Here is a 6571-nt window from a genome sequence, read left to right as displayed (position 1 = left end):
ACACTCCGCACCGACCACAAGGCTCTCACAGCCTTATTAGCTACAACCGGGTCGGGGCCCAAGCCGCTGCGGTTGTATAGGTGGACTGAGAGATTGCAAGCTTACGATTTCACCACCCAGTTCACACCAGGTAGGGACAACGTGGTGGCGGATTTGCTTTCCCGTGCCACGCCCAGTCCCGCACCGGACACAGACAATGACGCCTTGGAACAAGGTTTGATCCTCCATCTCCACACGCCCCTCCAAGCTGCCGTCTCACTGCAAGACCTTCAGGCTGCGTCCGCCGTAGACCCAACACTAACCAAGCTCCGGACCTTCATCCGTGAGGGCTGGCCCGCGAAGGTCTCGGAGGAACTTGCACCCTTCCACCGGGTGAAGGGTGAGCTTTCTTGTTGGAACGATGTCTGTGTGGCTAGGGGGCTTTGTACTGTGGTTCCTTTCACCTTGAGGCCCCGCATCCTGACCATGGTTCACGAGGGACATCTGGGTATCATGAGGGTCAAGCAACGCTGCAGGGGCCTGGTGTGGTGGCCAGGTATTGACAATGATATGGAGACCATGGTCAAGGACTGTTCAGCATGCCTCACAAGCGGCAAGACTGGCCACACCCCTCCTCCCCCTCTGCAGCCCGTGGCATGGCCGGCCAGCCCATGGACTCATATCCAGGTCGACATTTGCGGTGAGCTCCATGCCATGCCTCAACACCAGCGATTCCTCCTGGTGCCATACGACCTCCGCTCAAAATGGCCTGAGGGTCTGCCTGCTGGGTCAATCACGACCAAAGTCGTCACAGACTTCCTATCCTCTCTTTTTGCATGATGGGGCGTGCCTGACGTTATCACGACGGATAATGGGCCTCAGTTCATCTCAGCTGACTTCGCAGCTTTCACGGGAGCGAGGGAGATAAAGCATATCAGGACCGCCTTGTATCACCCCCCAGGCCAACGGAAGCGTAGAGAGGTTCAACCAAACCCTACAGAATGGACTAAGAGCACACCTGGCAGACGGCCTTCCCTTCTCTTCCGCACTACAGGGCACTCTGTTGCATTACAGAGCAACACCTCATGCCACGACTGGCACCTCCCCAGCTTTCCTTATGCTGGGACGCGAATTGCAGCTGCCCCTCGATTGCCTCCGTCCTCCGACAAGAGCCACTCCAGCATAAGCGCCCTCCCCAGCCAGCAGGGTGGCCAATGAGCAGCAGCGTATGAAGCGGCGATTTGATGAGAAGCGCCGGGCCAAGCAACCCACACTTACTGTGTCAGATTGGGTCCGCAGTCGCCGGCCCGGCCATTCACACAAATTATACTCATTCTGGACAGCGCCGGTCCAGATTACTGCCCAACTCGGACCAGCCACCTTCCGTCTGGCCGACGGGTCACGTTGGCATGCCAGCCGCCTCAGGAGAGTGGCATCACCGACTCCTTTGAATGAAAGAGCTGTAGCAGATCTGGACATCTCGGACAAGGACTATGATTTTCCTGCTGCTTGTCCTAGGACCCCAGTGAGGCGCCGTCAAGAACATGGTGAACCAGCTTTGCCCGAGGGACCGGAGCCTCGTCCAGCTCGGGTCCACCTTCGGCCTCGTTATTTAGACGATTACATCACTGACTTCTAATATTAAGTTTTAGCCAGTGCTTAGCCTGTTGCGTGGCAGAATAACCCACAAGGCTAAGTGGGTAAACCAGCAGTATACCCGGTTTGCTCAGCTCAGGAAGGGCTTCATTCTAGCCCTTGTTTAGGTTGTTTGTGATTTGTGAAGTTTTCCAGATTCCATCGAGGGAGGGGGTAAATGTAGCATATGGCCGTTTACCATACTGCTACACGATGTTACGGCAGTGTCGCAAAGCATTGGTTGGTTGGGTGACGACTGACACCTATTACGGCAGTTGAATAAAGACCGTTGAAAAAGTAAGTCGTGTCCTCACGTTTTTCGGACACAACAAATACCTCAGCACATGTCACATACATTTAAAAGACATGTACGACAGATCTCGAGACTTAAAACGTAGCTAACGGGGAGGATGTACTGTAAGTGGAGAGAGGGGGTCAGACAGCAGCTCAGATAGGAGCGCTGTCAGTCAAGTAAGGAGCGAACAGGAATCCAACGAAGCCATTGACATTTCAAGGGCATTATGTAGCGTTATTATCGTTTGTTTATGTATGCATGTCAGGCATTCGCAGATGCAAAGGCAAACCTTATCAGTCTCAGCTTGGGAAGGAGACGTGAGGGGGCTGATCGGAATGCTCGCGTCCGAGAGTATTTTTCCATCCAGGGGAATGTCCACAGATCAGTTGTTTTGAGAACAGGCCATCCACAATTTCAGACAGCCTTGAAGGTCAATTAGCCGAATCCACGATCAATCAATCCAATTTTCCAGGCCGGGCCAACTACTCGTTCTTTTCCATTTTACAAAGCGACTTCCAACACTGCATCCACTTTGCGATTGAGCTCAACGCATGAGTCTGAGTGTTGATCACCCCCCCCCCCCACACACACACATCATCCAGAAAGGACGGCAGCATGTTCCTTTCTAATGAAGCTGCTCCCACTGACTAAATTTTGCAATAAATCAGGAAACTACCAACTCCAAACAGCAGGATACCTATTATCATAAGGTCAATAATGTAGAATTCTTCCACAAACTCTATGGCCATTATTATCAGGAAAACCAAACTCCACTTCTGCCAAGGATCCGAGGTGCGCCCATCAGTAAATGTCCCAGGGGGGCAAGAAGGCTCCCCACCCCTGCTCTTGTCGTCAAAAATATTGTATCCATAGTGCAAGTCTGACTAATGAGCTGACTAATTCCATGGTTTGTTTTCCGGCAGAAAAAATACAGCACATTTGACCTAGTCAGCAAGCAGAGGAGTGGGGGTGGAGAAGCAGGAGCAGACCAAAAATTGTCTGCCTTCGCCAAGCAGAATCTTACCTTACCACTTGTATAAAAGGAACTCTTGATTTGCTAACCAACCGTCTCGTAGGAAGCGACAAATTTATTTTGGCCACAAATTGTATTTTGAGCATGTTATTTTTATAGTGCTTCCACACACACACACACGCACGCACGCACGCACGCACGCACGCACGCACGCACGCACGCACGCACGCACACACACACACACACACTCACGCGCACACTCACAAACAATATCCATATTCTCCCTTTTGAACTTATTGCATGGCCCTCGTGCAGAGTACAATGAAATCTCAAAACCACCAAGGTTCTACAGTGTCAGAATGCTTGGTCTCAGTCACCTCTCGCGGGTCTTGCAGCAGGATAATTACCCAAAACACACAGCTAAAAACACCCAAGAATGACCAAAAGCATCGGACTACAGTCCTCTGAAGTGGCCTTTGATGAGCCCGAATCTAAATTCTGTTGAACATCTGTGGAAAGAGCTGAAACATGGCATCTGGAGAAAGCAACCTCCAAATCTGGGACAGCTGGAGCAGTTTGCAAAATAACTTTCAGAAGTACCACTGAAAGTTAAATTGTTTGATTGCAGCATTTGCCTCAATTGATTTGGAACAAAACATTAAGGGTACCAGCATTTTCAGTCCAGGCCTGTTTAATTAATTAATAATTACTGGTATTATCCATCCATTTTCTAATTTGCTTATCCTCACAAGGGCGTGCTGGAGCCTTTCTCAGCTGTCTTCGGGCAGCATGTGCGAGACACCCTGGACCAGTTGGCAGCCAATCGCAGGGCACACATAGACGAACAACCATTCACACTCACAACCACACCTAAAGATAATTTGGAGTGTCCAATCAACCTCCCATGCATATTTTTAGGAGTGTGGGAGGAAACCGGAGGATCTGGAGAAAACCCATGCAAGCAGGAGAGAACACGCAAACTCCACACAGGAAGGCCGGAGCCTGAATCGAACCCTGCACCTCTGCAATGTGAGACAGACTGCTTATCAGTTGATCACCGTGCCGCCCGATTATCATTGTTATTATTTTCCTTTTTTATCTGCTGAACCACAATTCAAAAACAATGTCTGATTCTCATTGATTCATTTTAATTATTTCTTTGTTTACATTTACATTTTTATTTAATTTCATTTAATAGAGGGGTACCAGCATTTTTCCCCACGCGTGTAGTTAGCGTTTCTGGAATTTAGGACTTTCATAAATCATTGCGGAACACAATATCGTCTTCAGACGCAACGCTGTCGCCATCTCCTGGTCAGTATGGGAAAAACTGTCGGTGACAACCAGACCCAAAACAAATATGCAAGTCCATGCTTAGCGCCACACCGGGTATAGTGTGCTATAACAACATCAGAAATCTGACGAGCCTCCGTTCAGCATCCCTAGCAATTTATCCATCCATTAACCGAACCGCTTAGCCTCATGAGCGTCGCGCGCGTGCTGGGGTCTATCCCAGCTGTCTCAGGGTACATCCTGAGCTGGTTGCCAGCCAATCGCAGGGCACACATAAACGAACAGCCATTCACCCGCACTGTCACACCGATGGATAATTTGAGAGTGTTCAATTCACCTTCCATGCATGTTTCTGGAATGTAGGAAGCAACCGGAGAAAGCGCACACAGCCGCAGGGAGAACTCAGCACTGCTGAGTCAGCAGGGGAAGGCTGGATTTGAATTCATGACCTTTCTGCATTGTGTGGCGGATGTGCTAACAAGTCGTCCACCATGCCGCCCACTATTTATTTATTAATTTTAATAAATAAGTACCGGTAAGTAAGTTGACTTAAATAAAGTAAGTAACTAAGTAATTAAAAAAAAACATGAAAAAGTTCACAAGTAATCTGTTCTGTCCCAAATACAATTCCTGTTCCCGTGTTTGTGTGACAACTGTAGCGTGTGTTTGCGAGGGTAGCATAGGGGTGGGTCTTTCAGTTACTCGCGCCATAGGTTTATAGTTACAGTAGTACACTTTCGAACATATTTGCAAACACTTTTGAATGTATTGATTTTTACCATAGTACCATGTGCAAATCAATACCCCGTGGGATTACGGGAAAAAAGTCGTCCCGAAATCATGTTCTTTTTAGCATTATTCTACACTTTATCAATACGTTTGAACGCACTTTGCAAATATATTCGAACGAGTTTGCTTGTCAAACAGTTTAGTCCTCATTGGCAGTTCCACGTTTCTGTACGAACATGCTTGTGTTGTGTATTACACTTTTTATTGAAAGAAAACCGAGAGAACCTCTCAAGTAAGTGAAGTATTTTTTTTCAGTCAGCACTCTACACCTATAGAGAAAAAATCTTGGCGCCGTGCCTGTACGAGCCATTTATCGATTTGTGTCTCGTTTTACATTCCAGTTGGCGTTTCAGAAATAAAAATTGAAGCCATCATTCTGTTCCTCCACCAGTAGAGGGTAGGATAGTACAAAGCATGGATCTGAAAAAATCGATTGGAATTGAAAAGTGAAGGGTGATGAGGGAGAAAAACATCATTTTCTTTGTGTGCAAGTAACGCGTGAATCATCACAGCCGTGAATCTTGACGGCACACCGACAAGTAGCAACTGTTACTTCTGTTGTCGACAGACAAAATGAGGACGTCTGCTGGAAAGTATGCAAGTGTGTGGGCCAGCGCGTGTGTAAACAGTTCTGGTGAATTCCGCAGACGTCCGGCGTCTGCGAATTGAAAAGAGGAGACCCGAAAACATTCTGCACTGGCGGACAAATGTGGGGCAAATGGACGTTTGAGGACCCTTCGGAAAGGTGAGTAACATTTTTGTTTGACAAAATAAAGCCCAGTCACATTTATCATGCAACGTTTATTACAGTCGGATAAAGCTCAAAAAAAGCTTCTTTTCTGACGTTGATGTCAAAATGAGACATTCCTTGCAGTGGATTTGGGTATAATATGTGCACCTTTGCCATTAAACACGTAGGAAATTTAGATATGTCACTTTGCATTAATTACAGCTGAGCACACTCATTTTGCATTTTTATTTACCACACATAAAGTATAATTTTAGCGGGTGTCTGTGAGAAGAATGTTTGTGGCCATGGCGTGATTTAGCTGCTCCCTTTCGTTCCACTCCACTCCTGTCAGAACCTGTCTGAAAATTTTGCGAATGCCCCTTGTCTTTAGAAATCAGCAAGTCTGCTGATTTCTCATTTAAGGCTCTTTGGAAAAATTTTTTTGGGGGGGGGGGGGTGTTGGATTGAATTACTTACCTGGGTGGCCCGGTAATCAACTGGTTACCACGATGGCCTCATATTGCAGAGGTTCCATGTTCGATTCTGGCTCCGGCCTTCCTGTGGGGAGTTTGCATGTTCTCCCCGGGCCTGCGTGGGTTTTCTCCGGGTACTCCGGTTTCTTCCCACATTCCAAAAACATGCGTGGCAGTTTAATGGAACACTCTAAATTGTCTCTACGTATGAGTGTGAGCACGGATGGTTGTTTTTCTCCGTGTGCCCTGCGATTGGCTGGCAACCGGTTCAGGGTTTTCCCCCACCTCCGGAGACAGCTGGGGTAGGCTCTAGCACCCCCCGCGACCCTTGTGAGGATAAAGCGGATCAGAAAATGGATGGATGGATATATATAACATAAGATCAGCTTTATTTGTCCCACACT

General features: G+C 47.8%; 1 protein-coding gene across 3 annotated transcripts in view; it reads left to right on the top strand.

Annotated features, from left to right (window-relative positions):
* Nucleotides 1-5419: 5419 nt before the first annotated feature.
* Nucleotides 5420-6571, top strand: part of LOC109521738 (ras and Rab interactor 2) — a 42580-nt gene continuing 41428 nt past the window's right edge. For all 3 annotated transcript variants that reach the window (XM_019879778.1, XM_019879777.1, XM_019879779.1), the window contains exon 1: nucleotides 5420-5709. The gene's annotated coding sequence lies outside the window, so the exon portion shown is untranslated. The remainder of the gene's footprint in view (nucleotides 5710-6571) is intronic.

The sequence above is a fragment of the Hippocampus comes genome, unplaced genomic scaffold (assembly GCF_001891065.2).
Source record: "Hippocampus comes isolate QL1 unplaced genomic scaffold, H_comes_QL1_v1.1 scaffold158, whole genome shotgun sequence".
Classification (NCBI taxonomy): Eukaryota; Metazoa; Chordata; class Actinopteri; order Syngnathiformes; family Syngnathidae; genus Hippocampus; species Hippocampus comes.
This window is presented reverse-complemented; position numbering and strand designations above follow the sequence as displayed.